Below are 26,944 nucleotides of genomic sequence, written 5' to 3' on the forward strand. Positions count from 1 at the left end.
CTCCCCGGGGATATTCTAAATCATTTTAGTGACTTTGACACTAATGATTTACCACTTAGGATTATTTCTATCATGAGGATCAAATATAAATAGTGCATAAAAGAATGTCAGCATTCTGGATCACCATGGCCACCTCCCAGAACCACTGTTATCAGCACTCAATAATCAAGCTTCAACCTTTCCTAACAAAACAAATCCCTTCTGCAAAGGTAGCCATGGTCACCTCACAAGGAGAGCCTGCATGCCACTCTGAATTCTGGTGCTGCCAAGATAGTTTTGAGCCTTACAACACAGTACTGTCAAATTCTAAAAGTGATTTCAAGCTGAGAGAAGCCAGAGAGCACTTTAGTTCGCCGGCTGTGTTTCCGGCCTGGGTTCTTGACAACATTTTAATCTACACGGATAAAGGACGCTTTACTTCTTTAATGAAAAGCATGAATCCAGACAGAGGTGGGCTTTAATTCTAAAAAGAGCCTGTTTAGCTCACCCCTTCCTGGTGAAGGGAAAGAATGACATTCTTTAATCTTTATTGCCACTGGCCTAGAGGATACATGTAAAAAGGGGGAAAAACAGCTAAATCCTTGACCCCTTTCTTCCATAAATATTGGTTAACACATTCAACAAAAGACCAGAAATCATGGTTCATCACAGACAATCCAGTAAGATGAAAGGGAGGGACATGATATAGCAACAATTTGGCTTCCAACAGCATATCACCATATCTGCATTTGAACTCTGAAATACAATGATGTCACAGGAAGTTTTAAGAAGCCTTGTCCTTTTCTGTTAGCATACACATATAAGTCAAACGTCATAGCACAATCACCAATCAAGTCCTAGAATACTGTTTACATGTCAGTATGTACCACAGCGCTGCCCTGAGAATGGACAGCAGCATTGCTGAGTGAAATCAAAGTGAGGCAGGGTGGTAACTGGAAGAGACAACGGACATTGAAGCACCACTCTGCATGTGTTCAGACCCAGAAAACAGACCAAAGACAATCACGTTAGAGTGTGCTGCCACTGCAGGTATCTTAAAAAGGTGAAACCCGACCTTTAACACATGGTCTTACCTAATGAATCTGCCTATGCTACAAATGAAAGGTGCATACATGAGTGGAAAGAGGTGAACCTAGTAGCTTTGAAAAACATGTTTTTGACTTGATATTGTAGGGTTAAAGAATAAAAGATCTGTAAACAAATGCTGTACACTAACTGCTAAACTTTTCGCAGGGCTGTAGGTTCAGAAACTTCTCTATCTCCCCACCCCCAAAAGATACACAGTCGGGTTGAACAACTAAGTGAATACACTGAAAGCAAGGGGCAGCCTGCCTGGCACCCTCAGGAGAGCCACAGCCTATACAGATTATTTTGAGATTCCAGATAAAATAGAATAAGAAATGTCACTGTCTCATCACTCAGTGCAACTGCAAACCCTGGACAGAATGCAGGGAGCAGGACTCTTGAGAACTTTGGAAAGCAAATGGTAGCAGGCAGACTGGAGAAGGGGGACAAGAACCTGGCAAAGCAAAACACCAGAGTCTTCAAGCAGTACAGTGGCAGTGCTGTCAGGAGGAGGGCGGGTCCCCTAAAACTCTGAGGAGGGGAGTTCTCTCTGGCCAGAGAAGTGGTGCTCCCCAAAGGATGAGCAAATCATTGTTGTTTTTTATCTCTCTGTCCTCTTGCAACACCACCCTGGACACAGATGCAATTGCAGGAAGTGCAAGACAGAGGGGGGAAAACTAAAGCTTTGACTTCTTGGCTAGAGGACTAGGAAGGGGGCCCTAAGGAGTCAGAAAATGCCAGTGGGATCACAAAGAGAAGGGAGCTCAGGAGAGAAATTTCATAAAGTTGTACAGGACTCCTGGGCTTACCCCTGAGCTGCACATGGTTCTGACCTTCAACAACCTACCAAATGCCCTGAGCACTGACTCCAGCCTAGATCAGTGTCTGGGCCCAGACTGGCTACAGGGTGAGGCACAAGGAAGTCACATCCAATTAGCCCTGTAAAGGCTGTGAAAATTGAACTGACACTGGAACCACAGCCCACAAAGGCAGGCTGAAACTTGTTAACCTGACCCTAACCTGTTGAATGCCTGCTAACACAAGCAAAACCAAAATCAATTTTATGCTTAAAATTTAAACAAGACGTCAAGACTTTGAGTTTCATAACAGAACATTCAACATGTCCTGATTAAAAACTAAAATTACATGGCATACCAATGGTCAGGAAAATAGTAATTTGGAAGGGAAAGACAGATAGCAACCCAAACACCAGAATTACAAGACAAAGACTTTAAAACAGTTGTTAAAACTATGGTTTAAAAAGTAACAGTGAGCACTCATGAAACAGACAAAAAGTCTCTCCCACAAACCAGAAAATATAAAGGAGCAAATGTAAATATTAGACCTGAAAAATACAATAACTAAAATGAAATACTAACTGATAGATTCTAGAGCAAAATGGATACGAGAGGAAAATGTCAGAAAATCTGTAGATAAATTAATAGAAATTATCCAATGAAAAGGGGGGAAGAGGCACAAAACAAACAAAAACAAAACAGGTCTTCAGGATCCAGTGAGAATATACCAAAAGGTCTTAATATTCACGTCCTCAGAGTTCCAGAAGGAGAAGAGAAGGAAAATGTGCTGAAGAAAAAAATGTTTGAAAAAATAATGGCCAAAGCTTTGAAACCCAGTAGACAAAAATGTACAGATTCCAAAGTCTCAGCTAATACCACACCAAATAAGCTCAAAGAAATCCATTCTCTTACACATTCTATCAAACAGCAAAACACTGAAGACAAAGACAAAAATCAAGAAAGCAGACCAAGTACATATAGTGACCCACTGCCTAGCAAAACAATGATTGAAGTAACTGCAAACTTTTCATCAGAAATCATGGAGGCCAGAAAGAAGCAGAACATGTTTCAAGTCCTGAAAGAAAAGAATTGCCACCCAGTGCATTTCTACAGCCAATGAAAATACCCTTAAGCAAATGAAGGTGAAATAAAGACATTTTCAGACAAAGAAAAACTAAGAGAAAATTCATTTGCCAGAAGATTTACTCAAAACAAACACAAAACCTAAAGAAAATTCTTCAAGAAAGAGAAATAGTACCAGAAAGAAAGGAAGCAACAGAAATGGTAAATATCTGGGGAAATATAACATACTATTCTTCTCGTAATTTCTATGAAATGCGCATGGTTGATAAAAGCAAAAATTATAACAATGTCTTTTGGGATTTTCAATGTATGATGGATGCTAACAAAGCAGCGATCAGGAGGATACTTATAACACAAAATAGTTATAAAAGTAGAAATGTCTCAAGTCAACAATCTAAGCTTCGACCGTAAGAAACTAGAAAAAGCAGAGCAAGACAAACCCCAAGTAATCAGAAGGAAGGAAATAAGAGCAGAAATAGAATTTAAAAAGTTAAAAAGAGGAAGGAAATGAAAGCAGAAATCAATGAAATTTAAAACAGAAATACAGAGAAAAATCAATCAAACCCAAAGCTAAGTTCTTTGAAAAGATCAATAAAATTGATAATCTCTAGCCAAACAAAGAACAAAGAGAGAGAAAAATTATCAACATCAGAAAAGAGGGGCTATCAAGAAAAACCAGCAAGCATGAAAAGGAAAACAAAGTAACATGGAAGAACAACTCTAAACATGCAAATTCGACAATTTAGCTAAAAGGGGAAAATTTCTCAAAATGACAAACGACCAAAAATCACTGAAAGAAAAAAACAGACAATCTAAGCAGTCTTCTACTAAAGGAATTAAATTTGTAGTTAGAAAACATTTCGCACAAAGAAATCCCAAAGCCCAGATCATTTGCGGATATTTAAAGAAGAAATAACACCAATTCTATAATCCCTTCTGGAACACAGAAAAGATGAGAATATTTCCAAACTCATTCTATGGGGTCAGAATTACCATGAATGCAGAACCAAAGATAGTAGAAAAGAATATTACACCAATATCCCTCATCAGCCTCAACAAAAGATAAAAACCCTCAACTAAATATTAACTTTAATAGTAATACACTAATTCCAACTGGAGTTTATCCTGACAATTCATGGTGAGATTAGTATTTGAAGCCAACTAATGTAATTCATCACATTGATAGATTAAAAACACAACCCACACATGATCATTGCAATTGATATAGAAAAAGCATTTCACAAAATACAACACCCACTCATGATAAAAACTTCAGCAAATTCAGAAGAGAATGAATCTTTCTAATTTGATAGAGGACATCTACAAAACAAAAAAGTCCAAAGCTAACACCACACACCATGGTAAAAGAATGAATATTTTCCCCCTAAGATTGAGAACAAGGCAAGGATATCTATTCTGTTTCCAATATAACATCATTTACAATTTGTAAAAGAAAAGAAAGTATACCTCTAACAAAACATGTACAGATATATTTCTGTAGGATGAAAACTGTAAAACCTTTGAAAGAAATCAAAAGAAGACATTAAAAAAAATGGAGAGACAGAGCAAGTTAATGGATCGGAAGACTCATTATAGTTAAGAATATCAATTCTCCCCAAAACGGGAGTTCCCTTCGTGGCTCAGTGGTTAACGAACCCCATTAGGATCCTTGAGGATGCCAGTTCAATCCCTGGCCTCGTTTGGTGGGTTAAGGATCCGGAGTTGCCATGGTAGGCCGCAGACGTGGCTTGGTTCTGGCATTGCTGTGGCTGTGGCTGGAGCTCCGATTCGACCCCTAGCCTGGGAACCTCCATATGCAGCGGGTGTGGCCCTGGGTTAAAAAAAAAAAAGGAATCAGGGCTCCTTGGAGAAGTGGTTGATTCCAAAGCGAGGCAGGGAAAAGAGAAAATGAGCCTAGAATGTGTTGTGGTGTCAGAAAAAAGGGAGGTGCTTTTAGGAAAAGATGGAGCACGATGATGAACACAGAAGCTGCCATGAGAACTCCATACAGCCAAAGCTGGAACAATTTGAATGCAACAAAGTAAATAGCAATAATAAATATAATAAAAGTAAATAAATATAACACTGATAAATAATAAAAATAATAAATATCAATGAGTCCATGCTGATATAAATGAAAATAAATAAATATAAGAAGACAAATCTTCCTTGAAGAAGAACTCCTATTCATAAATGCAGATGGGATGAAGGAACCATCACTATGGGAATACCACTGTAACACTGCTGTAGGCAAGATCCACAGACGACTATTAAAAATAAGTGGACAAAAGCTTAAAGAGAAACAGGATTATATGCAGAATGTCAGAGTATCCCCCCCAATATTAGTTAATTACAAAGGGATCAATAGTAACGTTACAACACAGCAGTCTGGCAGAGACCACTTTATCCAAGTGATTAATGTCACCATCACCTGTAATAAGTTGGGTGGCCACCACACATTCAGAAGAAAACATCACCTCTGCAGCATCTTTTGCAATAATGTACAGTCTCAATCCAATCAAGAGGAGATATCAGACAAACCCAAATTGAGGAGCAGTCTACAAAACAAATGACTAGGACTCTTCAAAAGTGTCAAGATCATGTAAGACAAGGAGAGACTGAGGAACAGTGACAAATTAGAGAGGTCTAAGGGTATGGAAAACTGAATGTAGTGTGAGAACCTGGATTAAGTCTTGGATAAAAAAAAGACAATAGTGAAAAAGATGGTGAAGTCAAAATACCAGTCTATAGTTTTACTTAATAGTATTGAACCAACGTTAATTTTGTAGCTATCATAAGAAAGTCTAAAAGTATTTCAAAGTACAAAGTCAAAAAACACAGCAAAAGTTTTCCTTCTAATAGTATTAAATTGGTTGTCTGAAAACTAGGTCATTTTTGTCTGTAGACACATTATACCTGGGGGACAGGTTTGCAGGATATCCCACAAAGTCTATTTAACCAATAATGGGGTTGTTTTTATGATAGAGAAATCAATATAATTTTTCTGGAGAAATCAATGTATCTATAATGATAGTAATTAAACAAAAATAATGACATAGAATAAAAATTTGGTCAAAATAGTAATTAAACAAAAATAATGACATAGAATAAAAATTTGGTCAAAAACATTACACTAGGAAGAGCAGGCCATTTAAAAAGGAGAGCCACTCTGGATATCAAATTTCATGAAATTACTTCAGAGTTAGTATGCCTAGTTTCACAATGGAAAGAAGGGTGAAGAACAGGCATGAGGAGTGTTCACTTCTGAATTCCTAGAGTGTGCCAGGCACAGTTTTAGGCGCTTTCATGTATGATCTTGGCTAATCTTTGACTTTGTGAGAAAGGTACTGATAGCCCAGTTTTATAAATAAAAACATTGTCATGAGGTCTCAAAGCTAGTTAAGTAGCAGAACTGAGTTTCAATCTCAGGTCCAATTAATTTCAATGTCTTTTTCTATTTACTGCATCTAATGAGAACTGAGTCATTCCCCTTAAAGTGCACAACTTCAGAGGCTGAGAAGAGTAAAGATATCAAAGAGGAGTGCCCGTCGTGGCACAGCAGAAACAAATCCGACTAGGAACCATGAGGTTGCGGGTTCAATCCCTGGCCTCGCTCAGCGAGGATCCAGCGTTGCCATGAGCTGTGGTGCAGGTTGCAGATGCAGTGAGGATACGATGTTGCTGTGGCTGTGGCGTAGGCCAGCAGCTACAGCTCTGATTGGACCCCTAGCCTGAGAATCTCCATATGCTGCAGGTATGGCCCTAAAATATACATACACACAAAAGTCAACAGGAATAACTATGATAAGAGAATAAATAAGGCAGAACTAGGAGTTCCCTGGTGGCTTGTGGGTTAAGGATGTGTTGTTATCATTGCTGTGGCTCAATTCACTGCTGTGGCATAGGTTCAACCCCTAGCCCAGGGAACTTCTACATGCTATGGGCACAGACAAAAAAAAAGGCAGAACTCGTTAAGTCATCAAATGATACAGAAAAACACTGGTGGAAGAGGTTTCAGATCAGTGTTCTCCACGCAAGAACTTCATGGTTGGGGGAATGCGAAGGGATAAAAGAAATAGGCAGAAGATCTAAACAGACGTTTCCCCAAAGAAGACAGATGGCCAAAAAAAACACATGAGAAGATGCTCAAGATTGCTAATTATTAGAGAAATGAAAATCAAAACTATGATGAGCTGTCACTTTATACCAGTCAGAATGGCCACCATCAAGTCTACAAACAATAAATGCTAGAGAGGGTGTGTAGAAAAGGGAATCTTACTACACTGTTGGTAGGAATGTGAATTGGTACAACCACTATGGAAAACAGTATGGAGGCTCCTAAAAAAACTAAATAGAGAACTACCACCTGATCCAGCAATCCCGCTCCTGAGAATATATCTGGAGAAAAGCATAATTTGAAAAGATACATGCACCCCAATGTTCACTGCAGCACTACTTACAGTAGGCATAACATGGAAGAAATCTAAGTGTCTGTCGACAGAGGAATGGATAAGAAGATGTGGTACACATACACAATGGAATACTATCCAGCCATAAAAAGAATGAAATAATGGCATTTGCAGCAACATGGTTGGCTAAGCAAATAAATCAGAGGGAAAGACAAACATCACGATATTTATATGAGGAATACAAAAAAAAGGACACAAATGAATGTATTTGCATAACACAAACAGACTCACAGATTTTGAAAACAAACTTATAGTTACCAAAGGGGACAAGTGCAGGGAGGGGAGGGATGGACTGGGGGTTTGGGATTGGCATATGCACACTCAGGTATATGGAATGACTGGCCAATGGAGACCTACTGCGTAGCAAAGAGAACTCTACCCAATATTCTGTGATAATCCATAGGAGAAAACAATCTGAAAAGGAATGGATGTGTGTGTGTGTGTATAAAACGTTGTACAGCAGACATCATCATGATATTGTAAATGAACTATACTTCAATAAAACTTTTTTTAAAAAGTGAGAGCAATGCAGCACAGAACCAGCCCATATCAGAGCTGTTCTCTGGAGAGCTTCTAAAGGTCAAGGAAGTTAAATAGAACAATATAGAACATATAGCCATTATAGCTTTACACTCTACACTTTACACTGCAACCACTGCAGCTCTGCTTTACTACTTGTTCAGGTATGTGTGTGTAAAACTTTCAATGTTTTAAATCTAGTGATTCTCAAGGGAGAAAAACAATTATTACAGTAAGAAGAGGACATATGTTTATCTATATCTTTCCAACCTAAAAGAATAAACAAACAACTAAATAAACAACTAGAACATCAATTCTAAGTAAATATGAGGCCTCTTTTAGTAGCCAAGTATCAATGTCCTTTCTTATCCAACTAATTAACCTGACAAAGCCGCTTAAGTCAGAGGTCATTTCCATGACGTCAAATGGCTTCATTAGTAGGACTGCCTGCATGCATCACCTTCTTCATTCCAAGAACTTCTCTTGAATTTTATTTCTAAATTAAAGCAACAGCAGGACAATAGTTTAAGAAAGACCCATCACTCTAATTAGATTTTTTAAAATTTAAAACTGAAAAAACCTCAAGTTTGAGAGGCTTACTTATTGTGAATATGTAATTACGCGGTACAAGAGGGCAGAGATTTTGAAGACAGATAAGCAGATTCAAGTCCTAGCTCCCTTAGCTTCTTTTAAAGGTTGGCATGGAATTAACTGAGAGATGCCATGTCTAGCTCCCAATCCTGCCTCTGCACACAGGGAGCCCTTAACATGCAGGATGAGAGAAAGTAACCGTATGGCATGCCTCTTCACATCACGCATGGATTTTAACCCATTATCATGATCCAGAATCATTAAAATGACAAAAGTGACAGCTGGGCCACAAACAAGTTTAACCAACCAAAGTAACATGTTATGGTTAAAATAGCACCAGACAGAACCCGGAGACACGGGCTTTAGTTTCTATTTCAACCATTACTCAGCCAGTGACCTAGGGACAAGTATGTAACCTCTAGCCCTTGCCTCTTCCATCATATGAACAGGACGAGGTGGGACAGTCTTGGGGCTCCCTTCTACTCCAGAGCTCTGCTCCTTGGTACGGGGGACTAGAGAAAGGACTGACAGAGAAAACGTGTAAAGGAATAAAAACTGCCTGCCAGGAGTGCTGTGTGGAAAGAGAGGCGTGAAGGCAACCCCAGTCTGCCAGTGTGCAACACAAGAGCCCAAGCTCTCTGGTGTCTCAAACTCCATCACTAGAGATGCTGGTAGAAACTGACTTTCCAGAGCGGTTAAAGGAGAAAGGCAGCACTGGGGATGATGAACATCAAGGATGATGATTACAACTTGAAACAGGCTACCAAGCTAAATGTCCCCGAGGCTGAGGCCATCCTACCTCCTACCATGGGGCCAGATTTACCTACAGATGGACCAGAAATGAGGAGGCTTTCAAACACCAGAAAATGGGACAAAGAATGATACTTCAGTTACTTCCTGAAGTATCCTTAGAAGTATTTCAAGTACTTCCTTCTTGAAAATCTGATACAAACAATTCAAACAGATATTTTAAGAATATTTCAGTTTTAACTTAATTGAAAACATACTTTTATTCAGTTCCTGTGCTCTTCATATCATTAAATCAGGCAAACTGAGCTTACCTTTATGCAGTGTCTGTTACCCGCATGTTTCATCTATAAACTGGATTGGTCTCTTTACAATGGTAAACTAAAGCCCAACAGCTCAATAACCAAAACCCAACACTTTTTTTTTTGCTTTTTTAGGGCCACACTCACGGCATATCGAAGATCCCAGGCTAGGAGTTGAATTGGAGCTACAGCCGCTGGCCTATACCACGTCACAGCAATGCCAGATCCAAGCCACATGGGCAACCTACACCAAAGCCTACAGCAACACCGGATTACTGTACTGACCAATTGAGAGAGGCCAGGAATCAAACCCGCATCCTCATGGATAACAGTCGGATTCGTTTCTGCTGCGCCACAAAGGGAACTCCCAAAACCCAACATTCTTAAAGCCTAGAATCAAAACAATTTATTGAACAAACTACTGCTCCCACCAAAAATATTAGGAACTAAACATGTACAGCACACCCCTCCCACATTTTTCTATACTCTTTTTCACTTGGAAAGGAATGAACTTCAGCTGCCATTTCTCCTCTCAGCAAAAAATAAAGATGAGAGAAGGTCTACAATATACAACTTAATAAGAGACAAAAATAAACACGCTTTATCTGGCAGAGAGAGTTTGTTTGCTCTGGTCTAACCCTAGGCTCACAAGCAAGCTAGCAGCCTTGCGATGGCGACCAACCCTGTGAATTTATGGCTTCAGTGTGTGAACTTCCTTCCATGAGGTCTTGCTAAGCCCTCACACTTTGCTCACCTTGGCCGGGTGCCTGGCTCCCATGATGACAGCTTACACTCCTCCACAGGGGCCCTCTGCCCTAGAGGCAGCTCAACCTCTTATCAAACTGACTCTTCCCCTCAGGGAGCTATGAATCCCACAAACAGTGCTGAGAAAAGAGGGGTGTGTGGGGGGCGGGGTCAGAAACCAAGATTGCTCCCCCCCTCCCCATGCTTTCCTGACCCTGGAACAAAAGAGTGTCCAGAACAAAAGCCTGTCAAATCCTCATCCTGATAAATTACCCTGAAACACGAAAACGAAAACCAGGAACTGGCTTTTGCTGATGTATAGGTTTATAATGGAACTTAACTTTTACTTTTATCTTTGGGCAATTACCTAACTGCTGAATCTTGGGTTTTCTTATCTGTAAGATGAAGACTGTAACAACACTACCTTCCAAGGTTGCTTTCAAATACAGATGACCGCCAAAGAGGATTTTAAAGTAATTATCATTCAAATAAATGTGAAGCTTCTCAAGGTGAAAAACTGGGGACATAATGCCACCCCCCTCAAAGCAAGAGTTTCAGGGTTGGAGAATAGAAAGAGAAGCAGCTCCTCGTCTTTGACTTCTGCCCCTACCCCCATGAGTAAGAGGGGCTCTTTTCAGGAAGGGCTCTGGATAGGCAGCATATATTGTTTGGAAAAGGCCCCCCCATCTAAGCCCTGCTGTAGACAAAGGTGGGCTATCCAATTGGGACCATGTTTTACTGACTTTATTGAGCTGGCGCTATTATTTGAAAGACTAAGAGCTAAAGCTACCACATTGCAGAGGGTCCTCACATCAGTTCTTGGAGTAAATACCAGTGTCCCTGTTTGAGGGACAACAAATCTGAAGTCTGAAGCCTTGCCAGGCCCCAGAAGGTAGGTTCCAGAATTCCAAAGCCCATTTTCTTCTCCCTGCAGTTACAACTTCTGTTATTTAACAGGAGTTGTAAAGAAATGAAGTTGAGTTTCCCCCCCAAAAGAACATGGAGGAAGCAGCCAGAATTACTGAGAATTAAGACCTTTGATTCTGCCCCGGCTGACTTCAGATAAGCATGGAGCTGGCCTACTCATCAAGAACTCCAGGTGGAAAAACTGTCAAAGGAAAAACTCAATGAATGCTTAGGTAAATGTAATTTTAAGATGATGCCTCAGGTTTCCCCAGTCCTAAAAATCCTCTCCAACTTAAGACGGCTCAGTAGATTTACAACCTGTGGGTTGGGGCTTATCCTGGGTCATTTCTGGACCAAAAGATATTGAGGAAGCAGTTTAAAATGCTTTGGTTGTAAAGTCACTGAGTGACCAAGCTATCTTTAATAATGATTATTATCTCTAAACTTTAAAAGGTGGGGTTATTTTTGGCAAGACAATTCCTGGTCAACGGTTGAGAGAGCTGAGTGAGGGCAATGTTGCATGGAAGATCTTAGCACCCATTGTTTTCAATCATCCCTCTACTGTCTCCATCAGTCCCCAAGCTCTGTCTAGCCCCCCAGGAGATTCCACTGTTAGGTTCCTGTAGGAGGGAAGGAGGCCTCCTGGCCAGCGGGGCCCTCGAGCATCTTCTGCACATCTGCTCCAGTTCTTCTCTGCTGGCCCACCTCTGCTTACACCTTGTCCCATACGTCTGATGATGTCAGTCATTTATTTGTTTATTCGCTAATTTATTTAACATAAATAGCATTTACCAGTATGCAAGGCAATGTTTTAAAGGCACTAGAGAAACTGACTCATTAAAGCAAAAAAACTCTGAGGGGGAAATGATCATCTTTTCTTCTTTTTTAGGTGAAGAAAATGGGGCAGAGAGGAGTAATTGCTTAAGCTCCACAGCATCCAGATGACTACAATGGGTTTCTGGTGCCTCTCCACATCATATTTTAGCCTCACATCCTAGGACTGCTGCTGTTTCCTAGTGCAAACTGTCTTGAGTGAATTAACCCACCAGCCATGCATAATACTGTAAAGGGAATATGGCCTGTATTCTTGGTATCATTACCTACAATTAGCACAAGCACATTCAAGAGATGAAAAGATGAGCCCCAGTAAAGGTGATGTGATTTTGTTTCTTCCTCTAATATTACAATACTGCATTTTGATTCTACAAAGCATCTCCATTGTTGGGCTGCATGTGACAATCACAGTGGTTGTGATGTATCCTCGTTTCCTGTGCACACCCATTAGAACTTGCAGTTTGGAAGAAAGTCCTGGAGACAAACAGTAGAACATTCCTCAGAAAGGCTGTTTTGGAGTTCCCGTCGTGGCGCAGTGGTTAACAAATCCGACCAGGAACCATGAGGTTGCGGGTTCGGTCCCTGCCCTTGCTCAGTGGGTTAACGATCCGGCGTTGCAGTGAGCTGTGGTGTAGGTTGCAGATGCGGCTCGGATCCCGAGTTGTGGCGTAGGCCGGTGGCTACAGCTCCGATTCGACCCCTAGCCTGGGAACCTCCATATGCCGCGGGAGCGGCCCAAGAAATAGCAACAACAACAACAACAATAACAACAACAACAAAAGACAAAAAAAAAAAAAAAAGAAAGGCTGTTTCCACAATGCTCTTGAGTTCACACAGGACCATAATATGTGGAAAAGCTTGGACATCTATGGCTGAGTGGGAAAATAACTCAGAAGGGGGCAGCTTGGAAGGTAAAGCAGACTGAGAAATACCTTCATTTGTTTCACATCCACTTTCTTGTTTCTACAGTTCAAGAGTGAAAAACCTATGTCTAAGTCAGTCTCAAAGAGCTTATTTAACAAGTATAAAATAAAATTGCAGGTGATAAAAAGCACTGCTACAGTTTATGCGGCATCTGTTTTCTTTCTTATTAGCTACATACAAAATGAGAGTGCCTTTTACAATTGATAATTTTGTAAGAGACAATAAAACACAGAACCATAATCATAACTAGCAGAAGCTGTCTCAAGAGACTTAAGATGCATTTGGACCCCAGGCTGTACAGTTTCTTTGAGAGGGGAAAAAAGATCCTCTGAGGAAGCCTAGAGGTTCAGAAGCATGTTCTCAGACCATATGCATTTAAACGTTTATACAAAAAGCAGTATCTACTGCAACTAAGAATATTTAACTTTTTTTCCATGAAGTTCACAAGAGAATTTGGGCTCTGGCAAAATTCTCCATTCTCTGTAAGATGGGGAGAGCAGTGTTTCACTCTGTCCTGCTGCTGTCAGGATTCATGAATCCAGCTAAAGAAAAGCACACCTCTTGGTACAGAGTGAACACTCAGTAAACATTAGCCGCTACTAGTAGTCACCAATCAAGGAAATGTAACTTTTCAAAAAAAAAAAAAAATGGAAGCAGCAGATGAGGAAAGCCACTGCCTTGACCTGGGCTTCTTCTCTGGCCATGTTCTCTCTTTAGTGACTGCTCACCCAGACACAAGCAATTTTTTTCCCAACAGATAGAGGCCTTCCCTTATATCCAGAAACAAAAGCGGCCCCCACTGCAGTTTTATTTCTCCCATTTCTGTAATCAGACCCGAATATGAAAGGGATCCTTCTTCGGATACAAGCCAACCCACATGGCATATCTCTCCATACACCAGCCCACCCTCCCAACCCCATACAGAAAGAAAAGTGCTCTAAGAGTCATCTGGAGAGACAATGTACCAATATTTTTGCTTGCATTCCAAAATACAGCAAACTTCCTGTCCCCGCTGCAGCCTACAGTTCCTCGGAAAGGTCACTGTAGGAGCTCTGGAGGCAGTGCACAAACTTGCCCTAGAAGGCAACCCCATGAGGCGCAACTCTGATTCTATCATTTTCATGGCAGGTGCAAAGTGAAATTACTTTTTGCAGAAGAAACTCCTCTGGAGTGGCTAGAGGCAGCTTTGCCAACCACTAAACTAAATTACTGAGCTGCTACATGAAAACCATTACTGATCTACTGTTAAAAAATAAAAACCAGTATTGAAAATCTGTTGTTCTACTTAATACTGCTAAGTAAACTATTTTATGACTTTATACAATGCCCATTACCCCTTAAACCACAACTATGACAGACTTTAAGATAATTCTTAACCTTTACATTCATCACCATAAAGTAGGAAGAAGCCAAGCTATTTATAACAAAATGATTTTTTAAACAACCTGAAAAGCTAAGTATATCAATGTAATAACTAAAGAATAGAAACCAATTTATGTGAATTCAGGACAAAAATTCCACTTCAGCTTTTCATTCAACATGTGATTTTTCAGGGGAGCTGAAGCTCTCTGAAATATAAAGTACATCTGAAAAGACACTGACATCCTTAAATTTAAAACATGCTATTTACAAAACGAGCAAGATCACTGCATGCTGAACTAGGCACATTAAAGAACTAAAAACATCCTGTTTCAATGAAAAATAAAAATGATGAACAACTTTATAAGAAAACTTTGTAGCACATTATCTGAAGAATAGAACACATTGCGAAGTTTCCCAAACTCAACTTGGATGTGGATGTAAATTTTCAGTGCTTACAGCATACGGGATGTGGCAGTTTTCACATCACCTGCATGTCTTAAGCTTCTGCCCTCTACTCAGTAGCTTTGTTCATTGTGCAGATAAGAGGCTGATGGAAAGAGAGATGCTTTCATTGAAAGATCCCAAACAAATGTTCTCAGAAAATGAAGATATTGTTCTAGAACAGAGACCAACTGTTCAGGTTAACAGAGCAAGAGTCTTCAGTACTACACTGACTTGTATTTGCTACTGTAAAAGAGAACATGTGTATTCTTCAGCTCACAATAGCATTAGGTTAAAAAAAAAAGTTGAAATTTATCACTGTATGTCAGTAAGTAGAGTCCCCCAAATGACCAAACATAAGACACAGAAGAATGAAAAACAGAATTTTCCTTAAAACTTTTCATGTAATTTCATGTGGACTGAAACATTAGAAATACTTTAAAGATAAAACAGCTGGGAAACAGAGAAAAGCCATCATTTAAAAGTAATCTAGACAAAAATCAGCTAAAAATGCATCAACTCAAATGATCTGAAATGTAAGAGCTAAAACTATAAAACTTTACTAAGAACACAACGGGAATAAGCCTTTGTGTCCTTGGATTAAGCAATGGTTTCTTACATGTGTCACCAAAAGTACAAGCGACAATAAAAAAAGATAACGTGGAAATCATCAAAATGTAAAACTTTCATGCTTCGAAAAACACCATTAAGAAAGTGAAACAATAACCCACAGAGTGGAAGAAAATATTTGCAAAACATATATCTGATAAAGGGCATGTATCCAGAATACACAAGGAACTCCTACAATCCAACAATAAAAAGACAAATAACCCAATTTAAAAATGGGCAAAGAAGTGAATAGACATCTCTCCAAAGAAGATACACAAGTGGCCAACGAGCCCATGAAGAGATGCTCAACATCATTAGTCATCAGTCAAATGCAAATAAAAACCACAATGAGATACCACTTTATACGAAAAGATGCTCAACATCATTAGTCATCAGTCAAATGCAAATAAAAACCACAATGAGATACCACTTTATACTCTCTAGAATGACCATCAAAAAGATCGACAATAAGGATGTGCAGGAATTGGAACTTTCATACACTGTTGGTGAGAATGTGAAACAGTGCAGATATTTTGGAAAAGAGTCTGGTAGCTCCTCCAATGATTAAACATAGAGTTGAATGAAGGCAGGAAGGAAGGAATAAAAGAAAAAAGAATAGAATAGTTTGTCAAAATTATTGCATATGGTAATATTCAGAATTCATGAATAATTTCTTGCTTTTAAATATAAACCAGAAATCTTCTGATGAAGGATGACTAGGTCAAGCTGAATGGCTGAAGCTAAAGACTGAGTTTAAACTGCCAAAGTTCTATGTATAAATATGTCTAGTTAGCTTTGTAGGATTTTAAATACAACTAATCATCTTACTATATATAGCATAACAAATTATTTCCACCTTCTAAAAATAGTTTAAAATCCCTACAGTAAATCTCAAATATTAAATTAGCGTAAATAATAATCCCAGAATCAAATCATATAGTCTTAAACTACATTCATTTTTCTAGCAAGAAATAAAAGGATATAGTAGCATGATAGAAATTACTCTCACAAATTATCATTTCAGTTGCAAAACCATGTTATCCCAGGAAATGTAATTCATGCTGCTTGTCAAAAGAATTGCTCTAAATTTTAAATGATGCTCTGCCACAAGGGTAACACAGCCTTCAAGTTAATTCAAATAACAGACTAACAGACGGGGACACTGAAACGAGGATACACAGAGCTGTGTGACAGAAACCTCTAATGATACAAACACGGCAGTAATTATTCCTTTCAAGATACAGAGTGTGATCCCTGATTCATGGTAAACGGTCACCAAGATACTCTCTGCGTATCTCAGAGAGCAACTTCCCCATAATACATGTGTATATGTAAGACATCTATCCATCTATCACAATTTCCCCAAGATATGTGTGTATGTATATATGTAAGATATATATGAATAAAATTGTTCATCATTACTATGGGATTCGAGGTTATTTACTGTAACAAAGATTTTATTTTTTGGTAAGCCAAAGAATCACGCTGTCCGCTTTCACGTTATTTCATACAATCACCACACATCACAACAAGCCTTAGTGGGGAGGTATTATCTCCACTTCACCTATAAAGTCCATATAATGTATCAGCCAAACAAGGCACTTCATAGAGTGAAAGAAGACACTATTAGTAATTACTTTGGGACAAGAGCTGCAAACTGGGACTATCCTAGGCAAACCGGCATCTCCCGCATAGGCAACAAATTCAGGGAAGTTTCTTAATCTTCCAAATTCATACTGCAGGATCAAGAGGCAACCAGGGTTGAAATCCATGTCTGGCTGGGGGCCAAAAGAATAATATCCAGCCCCCTCCAAAAAAAAAAAACCCACAAAAATAAGAAGGAGGTCAGTCAACAAGTGCAGTAGCGGTGCTTCTCTATTTCATATGCTGCTATAATTATGAGCTCATCAATAAGACTTGTAAGAGGCTTTCTGAGTTGACTCTTATTGCTTCCACCAACACTTTTTCAAATCCCCTTGCAATTCCTATAATTATGCAAGGTTAAGTACATATAGGAGTTAAGTTTTCAAGACACTCGGAAGATGCAACTCTATATAAAGTGTAGAATAAAATCAGAAAAATCTAGCCCTAGTGAGTGTTACCAAGAAGTCTTCCAACAGTAACTGGGCAGTAATATCTTATTAAGGGATGTTTACCGTATACATCATCCCAGTAGGACCAACTGTCACAAGCCATCAATGACCCTGATTGTACTGAATACACAGCACTAAGACATGCAACTCTGTTGCTGTTAAAACTATATATGCTGCCTCATTACAAGCATACACGAACAGCAGTCACAACTGTTTCACACAGATTAACAGCATCCATAACCATCTAATTTACATTCAGGAGGAAGCTCTGAGTGGGTTTCTGACAATTCATTTACATACTACACAAATTATTCCTCCATGTTCTATGCCCAAGAATCTCTGAATATGTATTATGAAATTTAACAGAATTCTTTTCAGGAATTTGATATGTATAGCTCTAATAAGAAATCGGTTAACTTAGCTGTGTACCATTCAACTAGATTCTAGATTTTCAAATTTTACTTTTGTATATTTAAAAACTTACCTAAGTCATAGTCCTACTGGTATTATGATATATACTCCTCTCAATATTATACAGAAATTTCCTTGGCTTTATAGAAAAAGCAAACTTTTTATTTTATTTTGTAATGATTTTATTTTTTCCATTATAGTTGGTTTACAGTATTCTGTCAATTTTCTACTGTATGGCAAAGTGACCCAGTCCTACATACGTATATACACACACACATTCTTTCTCACATTATCCTTCACCATATTCCATCTCAAGTGACTAGATATAGTTCCCTGTGCTGTACAGCACAATCTCATTGCTTATCCACTCCAAATGCAATCATTTATATCTATTGACCCCAGACTCCCACTCCACCCCACTCCCTCCTCCTCCCCTTCCCCTCAGCAACCCCAAGTCTGTTCTCTAAGTCCATGAGTTTGAAAAGCAAACTTTTAAAAAGAGGAAATATACACATTAATGTAACTTTTTCTTTTCTTGTATCAATATAGTGGTGAAGTCTAAGAAAATGTATTTGTTTTACAATAAAGCAATAAATAATAACAACCTCTCTGGATTAGTATAGATTCACTTCTCTTTTTTAAGTCATCCAAATCTACTGGAATAGTTGTAAAAATCAATATAATGATAGTACTAAAAGAGCACTAAATTTTAAACTTCTTGAGGGCGGGGGGCCTTCCACTTGTTTGTTCTTTCCATGTGTTTTATCCATCACGGACATGTTTCTCAACTATTTTTATTTCTGTAGACAGTTTTTAGTGACATGAATGAAAAGAGGTACCACAAATCCAAGAGACATACAATTTAGAAGTTATGTTGTTGACATTCATTACGTGTGATTACTGAGGTGGCTTTGCTTTCCGGATTCTATGCTACTTAGTGTCACACTAAATAATTTAGTTTGCGTTGCCTATGTATTCTCTGAAAGGGCACTGGAGAACAGAGCCTAGGAAATTAAGCCATTACACAAAGAGATAAGGATACAAATAATCAAGAACTGCTCTACTGTATTTCAAAAGGGGATTATCTGGAGATCTCTCCTGCCTCATTTTCAAAGAGATAGCTACCACTGGTTAAACCGCTGTTAAAGCTGAGTAAAGACGAGTGCACATAAGACTGGTCAGCCCACGTCAGATAGTTTTTTGCAGAATCTATAGACATCTACACTTTCATCTATGTAAATATACACCACCAATCTCAAAGAAAGCTGGCTAAGAACAGATGGCTTATGCACAAGGGTTGTCAAGGGCCAGAGAGTAAAAACTTAGTAGTGATGCAACTACTCAGCTCTGCTATTCAAGCGCAGAAGCAGCCAGAGACAATATGTGAATGAACAGTGTGGCTGCTGTCCGATAAAACGTCATTTACTAAACAGGCAGCGGGCCAGACCTGGCCCCTGGGGCCAGAGGGTGCTTGCTGTGTAAACTCAGTGCTCTTTGGTGGGGGGAACCCAAGTCAAGGGAAATCAGATTTGTGTGAATGGCACATAGTTCCACTGCTGAGAAACCTTTACCATGTCCCAGGCCAGGGCACCGCCACCTGGCCCACTCCCACACAGAGAAAATCCCAACATGTGTAAGGCCATCTAGTCACCTGATGATTTTAACATAAAATCATAAACTGCTAGGATGAGGGGTTTCCTTTCCACTCCTAATGCCCTCAGTGACTGTACTCTGATACCATGTTCACATACTATGTGGTGACCAAACACACTCAGGTGGGGTTCTGAGTCCTTGGCTTCGGGCGACAGGTGGGCAGAGAACGAACACTTTGAAATGATGTGAAAAACTTTGTACATGTGTCAATCTGCAGCTTTCATCAGATCTCCAAAAAGTGAGGCAAGAACCACTGCTAATGTTGTTCTAATCAATACACAATGGGAACATATCATGGAAGGCCAAGGAACAAGCATTTTAAATGCCAAGGAGGAAAGATGAAGACAGGTCTTATTTTGCTTTTCTGTGTCACCTTCTACCCCAAGTCTTTCTTGTTGGGGAGGATGAGGTAGAAAGGCAACAAACATTTAAAACAGAAAACCCACCTTGGCTGGTAATTCCCAGCGTCCAGTTTGGTTCCTATCCTCTACAAACAGTTCTCTGGAGCCCTTATGTTCTCTTTACTTCAGTTACCACACTCAGGCCTATCTTGGGTACCCTGCCTCTTAATAATTCAACTTTTTTTTTGTCTTTTGTCTTTTTAGTGCCGCACCCACAGCATATGGAGGCTCCCAGGCTAGAGGTCCAATCAGAGCTGTAGTTGCTGATCTACACCACAGCCACAGCCACACCAGATCTGAGCTGCATCTGCGACCTATACCACAGCTCACGGCAATGGTGGATCCCTGATCCACTGAGCGAGGCCAGGGATCGAACCTGCAACCTCATGGTTCCTAGTCGGATTCATTTCTGCTGCACCACGACGGGAACGCCTAATTCGACTTTTAATGAAGATGGTCAACAAAGATTCTCTCGTTCTGTAATGATGTGCAATGTGAGTGGGAAAACACACCCTGTTAGTCTGAGAACTGGGAAAGGCAGACCAGCAGCGGGAAGGCAGGACTCCAAGAACCAGCTGGCAGCTCACTGCCCCACTTTCCAGCTGTGTGACCTTGAGCAAATTATTCGCGTTTTCTCAGCCTCTTGTTCCTTGTAGGTAGCCTTATGTCAAAGAGCTATTGTGAGAACTCAATGAGATAATGTATATAAAGTACTGTACCATAACCAGCACCACAATTACCCTCAATAAATGTTAATTATAATTATCACCCAGGAGTAAACACCAATGGCTTTGCCTGTTTCGGGAATAAGGAACAGTTGCCCTTTTTTTTTTTTTTTTTGGTCTTTTCTAGGGCCGTGCCCTGGGCATATGAAGGTTCCCAGGCTAGGGGTCGATTCAGAGCTGTAGCTGCCAGCCTACACCACAGCCACAGCAACATGGGATCTGAGCCACATCTGTAACCTACACCACAGCTCACAGCAATGCCAGTTCCTTAACCACTGAGCAAGGCCAGGAATCAAACCAGCATCCTCATGGATACCAGGTGGGTGTGTTACCACTGAGCCACAATGGGAACTCCAAAGAACACTTGCTTTTAATAATTTTATGTGTCTGTGACAAGAAGGTAAAAGAGATAGCTTCATTCTTTCTTATTTTGTAACCATTTATGATACAGTGTTAATAAAACATGGAAGTTCAATGAATACTTGTTCACTTCAACTATGGAGACCAGAATTACCATTTTTTTTTTTTACCATCATTGCTATTATAATTCTGCACACTTTCCTACAAAGAAATAATGGTGACATACATTAAATCAGGTTTATCTTTTAATTTTCTTGTTAAGTGCATCATCTTGCAGGGGGGTTTCTTTGGGGTAATCCACATGTCTACATGGCAAGTTCAAAAAGTGAATGACATAGGTGTAGACTTCTTTGGAGCTCAGCCAGGCAGAAGCACAAGAACCTTTTAAGAGAATGGAGAAGAGAAAAAGTGTGTCTCCTTATGTATGTCCACTGGCCAATGGGGGAAAATGCTATTAACTACTTCCCTTTTCCAGTAATTGGAGCTATAAAAAGAGTATCATTACAGAAAGGTTAGGCCCATATCTTTCTGTCTGAGGCACGACCAGTTAGAAAATTTTAGAAGACACAGCGATTCTGAGTACTCATAAGTGATCTTTGCCTCAAACTACAGTAGCTATCCTTGGCAATCCTTTTTCCTCCCTGCTGGGCCAGAAAATTGGCTGAAATCCTACTGCAAAATCTAAAGGCATCTTTTAAATTACTAAATGCAAGTCAGCGATTTTGGAATCTGAAAGAGACTAAATTCTGTTTAAGTGATTAAACCCCTGTGCCAATAGTTACTTAACATGATTTAAAAGTTAAAACAAATCTCTTTAAAAAAAAAAATGGCTTAGGGGCTGCAATATTTGGAACCACGAGCTTATTAACCTTGACCTTTTTCCATCATTAACACAGGTTGGTTCTGTTCCTTCCTGATCAAATGCTACTCAGTCCTCTGGTTTGTTTTATGACCCTGGTATTGAAATCTTCCAATACAATTTCTCCAGCCCTGAATTCTCTCAAGATGCAAGCCAGAGCCACAGCAACGCGGGATCCGAGCCGCGTCTGCAACCTACACCACAGCTCACGGCAACACTGGATCGTTAACCCACTGAGCAAGGGCAGGGACCGAACCCGCAACCTCATGGTTCCTAGTCGGATTCGTTAACTACTGCGCCACGACGGGAACTCCACCTTTGCCATTTTCAACTAGTGACATCCTGGGGCCACTGAGTCTACTGTGACTAACACACTCACCTGCAATCTGCGTCTCCCTCTGTGATCTGGTCACTCATGGGGATAGCAGCATCCACACCAGGAACCACAGGATTCCTGAGTGCGTCTCTCCTCCCAGCCCATCCACCATCAACCATTAGTCCTGAAAATCTCACCCTCAAAATATTTCCAAGGCGTCACCCAATCCTCTGCAGTCCCACTTAACTAGTTTTGGCTGGAGGCCATCTTTCTCCTTCATCATAACCCTATAGCTTCCGAATATTATCATTCCATAATTCCAAACTGTTCCTGCTATAAATGACCTTCCAGTGCTCACTTCAGCTGCCTGTAAACTAAAAGTGGAATGATAGAGCATATATACTAAAATTGGAACAATACATACACTAAAATTGGAACAATGAGCAGGGCCCCTGCACAAGGATGACATGCAAATCTGCGAAGCATTCCATATTTTTATGTATGACCAGGTCACTCTGCTGTGCAGCAGAAATTGACACAACATTGTAAATTAACTATACTTTAAAAAACAGAATAAAAAAAATAAATGACCTTCCAAAATGATACCAGAACAATCCTTCTAGAGCCTTAATGTGATTGGGCCTTTCCCATATTGAAAGCCCTTTAACATTTCCCCAAGGTTCATGCTAGCAAGCGCTGGAGGAGCACTTCTGTGCACTGGAACCCTGCTGGGTAGCACAGGAACCAAGATGTAGCTCTTTGTCCACACACTGTGATGGGGTGATGTAGCTGGCTGAAGAAGGTGTTGCTCAATACAAGGATTTAGTGAAATATTAATGTGTGAGATAATTTATTCTTAAAATAAAGGCTGGAATGGATTCAAGTTTCTCCATAAAAACTTGACTCCCATTCAAATTCTCACAGGTTTTCTTAAGACAGAAAGGGATGGAGTTTATCATTAGCTGGGCAAGGAAGTGCATGTGGTCCACGATTCTACACTGAGCCTCTCCAGAGACTGCAAATGATAATACAAGCTCACAGGTTATTAGGAAAAAAAACTCCTTCCTGGTCTGAGAATTGGAAGAGGTAGGCTACGACATCTCGCTGCTGCTCATCATTTACCATTTCTTACTGAAGTGCATCAGAACTGGGGATCTGAGTGGATTCTACTATCATGTGTTATTTATGCCATAAAAGGCAGGGGATAGGCTAAAAGCCACCAGTTAAGCCACAGGATAAAGGTCAAACTTCAACATGTGACAGCTCTTCAAGATCTGCTTCCCACTGCCTTTGGGGCCTCATTTCCTATCACCCCCTTCAAAGGCTCTGTTCAGGATGTTCCTAACCTCTGTCAAGAATAGCATCCTCCCTCTTCTAAACCCACCAAAACCCTATTCAGTGGTCAGGGAAGAACTCAGTGGTCAATTAGCATTTTCTGTGAAACCTGCCTCCAGAGCTCTTGGCAATATTAACTGACCTCAGGGATTAAGCATTTCCATGCTTATTATAAACACGTTAATAGTTAATTCTAAGAATGTACCTCCCCAGCAGGCCCCTGAGCTCCTTGAGCATCGGGACTGCCCTTAACTCACCTTCAAGTTTCCAGCACTTGGTACTGTGCTTTTAAGACAGAGTGCATGTGATCTACAGCTGCTCAGAACAGCACTGTGAAAACCATATCCTACAATCCCACTTATCTGCCAGCTTACTGATGGATGTTCTATCCTTGTAAAAATCCAGAAATGGAGGTTACATATGAGTAACTTCTAATTTTAAAAAATAAACAATTATTGTACAGCAGAAATTGACAGAACATGGTAAATCAACTGTAATGATTTTTTTAATAAAATAAAAATAAAAAATAAACTATAGGCCAGCAAGTTGTGTGTGCTTACGTGCATGTGTGTGTACATATGTGTATAGGAGTTTCCTCTGGCTGCCATAATAAATTTCCACCAGTTGAGCAGCTTAAAACAACAGAAATGTATTCCCATTTGGAGGCCAAAAGTCCAAAATCAAGCCATCGCAAGACTGTGCTTCCCCTAAGGCTCTAGGGGAGGGTCTGTTCCCTGCCTCTTCCAGCTTCTGGTGGCTCCAGGCAAACCCTGGCTTGTGGCTCTATCACTCCAATCTCTCCCTCCCCTTCTGTCTCAAACCCTCCTCTGCCCCTCTTGGAGCAACACTGGTCAGTGGATTTAGAGCCCACCCACATAATCCAGGATGACCTGACCTCAAAATTGTTAATTTAATTAACCTGCAAAAACCCTTTTCTAAATGGGCTAACAAAGAGATTCCAGCAACCTGAACACAGACCCATCTCTTTGGGAGCCACCATTCAACTCATCACACTGTGGATGTGAGTGTGTGTGTGAGAGAGAAAGGCGGTGGGGGAGAGAGATTGTGCCAAAGAAGAAGAGTGCTTAAACAAAGCTCTATTGAACCCCTACCTGTTGCCAAGGTGACACAATTTGTAAACTGGTGGGTGCTGGAAACACAATGAGAAACATGAAAGAGAGGTCTCTGCCCTATGGAGGTCAGAGTCTACTGGAGGATATGGAAATCAAGTTATTTTTTAAAGCTAGAAAACGTGGTACAATGGAAAATTATGTCACAGTTGTATACAATTATGTCACAGTTGTATATGTCACTCACCCTACTTGTTGTTGAGTGTTAAATGTTACCCTAATATTAGTTTAGAGAATGCTCCTGAATGTTCAATTTAGATATTTCCTATCCTGTATTGGGACATCCACTAAAGGTCCTTGTTTTATATGCATGCTTTGCACTTCAAAGTATCTGACTCAAAGATACTCCATGAAACTACCATAGTGCAGGCATTTTAGGATGGCATCACCAGTAATACAGTCATTATTTTACAACAATCGAAAAATAATAAACATTGCTGATTAAACCAGGACATGCCATTAATTATAACACACACTCCAATTTCAGAGATATTAAAACATGTACCTTAAGACTCAGTGAAATATGTTCATTTCTCTTTTGAAATATGTTCTCACAACCTACTAGGACAAATTAAACAGCTTCTGGTTAAATGGTATGGCCAGGTAACAATGGTCTACCAGCAAAATGTGAGCGATGAGTTGGCTTTACTCAGCCTCAATATTTTTCACCTTCTTTTCATAGGGTTAAAACATGTCAATATAATTCAATACGTCCTACCATGAGACACATATTCATATATTGGGTCTCTTCTAGGTTTGAGAGAATTTGAGAAGTCAGGAGACTGGGCAAGACTCTAAAACCCTTGAGCTGAAGCAGGAAGGCGTGGCTGCTGGAAGGATCACTTCTTTCCATGCCCGGAACTCAGAACTCGATAAAAGGTCAGAAAGTAAAGAGCAGAGTGCGTATACCTATGTGTGACCAGGGGCGGAGCCTGCAAATACTTTAGGGATAAGCTGGAGCGCCCTGAGAGCCCTGGGCCAGTCACTGGGGATTTCTGATCCGTCTAGTGCACTTCTGGGGGTTCTACCAGACCCTGTAAAATGTGCAAAGGAAAGAGAAGACAGGATCCCTGCTCTCAGATGGCTCAGAAAGACATGTCTAAAAAGAGAAGAGAGGGAACTTTTAAACACACCTGACTCCAACCTCATAAGTTTCTCACTGAATGCAGGACTGAGAAATTGTACTTAATGCGCAAAGATCACACAGTAGAAAGAGTCTTAAGGAATGCGCTCTGTGTGAGGACTCTTCTCACACTTATTTGTTCTTTTGTTTATGCAGACAATCTGGGACATTGGGCTATCAGGTCTACATTTCCCTAAGTTTTTCCTAAAAAAATTTAATTTTGCTCCTTCCATGTGAAATTAAGAGGAATCAGGAAAACAATGCCATCCAAGATTTGGAAGGAGGTCAGGAAAATGTAAGAAAATTCATTTTAAGCTTTTAAAAATGAACAGATGTGGGTCATTATGGGATTTTAAAAGCAATAAATACACCTATACCTTAAGAATAGTGTATGAAGGGTGCCCCTCATCCAAAAAATAATGGAGTAAATACACTTTCAATTAAGTAGTTTAAAGTTGAATACAACTTGAAAATGCTTCTGTAATTCTGAAAAAGCACATCTTCTCTCTCTCTCCCTCTCTCTCTCTCACACACACACACACACACACATGCACATACAGCAGCTAGCGAAGTATCATTTTAAAACAAATTCTTCCCTGGAGAAAACTTATTGCCAAAGCATCTGGACTCTGCTTCCAGAAGGCATTTAACAAGTTACTATTATTTCCCAGACTCACCAGGGTAGCACTGGCTTTAAAATGAATTAAAATTTTCTTTAGAAAAACACATCTCAGGCCTCCCACAGCCGTTGGAAAAGAAGAGTAAATCAAGGCTAGGGACAGCTCTAGCCACAACTTCTTTTCTTTGGAGAATAAAGGATTGTTTTCAGATTTCATTAAGCGTATATGTTCTTAGACCACAGCACAAGGCAATCCCCGAAAGACAGGTGTGGCTAAAGCGTGTTTTTTCCTACTATTCAAGAACAGAATTAATTTGACAAAGATAGTTCCATTTAGCTCAAGCAGACTTTTGAATAAATGGGCTAGCACAACAGTCTGGAAGAAAATAAAAATCTTACATCATATGCAAAAATTAATTCCAGACGGACCAGAGACTTAAATTAAAAATTTAAAAAAAAAAAAAAATCCTCCCAGAATATCTAGGAGTCACTTTCTCAGCCAAGAGTGAAAACCCAAGAAAAAGAG

The 26,944-nt window shown here is 39.9% G+C and overlaps 1 protein-coding gene and 1 non-coding gene across 3 annotated transcripts in view; one reads left to right on the forward strand and one right to left on the reverse strand.

Moving 5' to 3' along the window:
• Positions 1-26,944, reverse strand: part of GAREM1 (GRB2 associated regulator of MAPK1 subtype 1) — a 222,089-nt gene that overhangs the window by 179,108 nt on the left and 16,037 nt on the right. The gene's annotated exons all lie outside the window — the stretch shown is intronic.
• LOC125134752 (U6 spliceosomal RNA) lies at positions 22,597-22,708 on the forward strand. The gene has a single exon (XR_007136760.1). It is a non-coding gene; the product is annotated as a U6 spliceosomal RNA (small nuclear RNA).

Source organism: Phacochoerus africanus, chromosome 8, assembly GCF_016906955.1.
Source record: "Phacochoerus africanus isolate WHEZ1 chromosome 8, ROS_Pafr_v1, whole genome shotgun sequence".
In the NCBI taxonomy this organism is placed as follows: domain Eukaryota; kingdom Metazoa; phylum Chordata; class Mammalia; order Artiodactyla; family Suidae; genus Phacochoerus; species Phacochoerus africanus.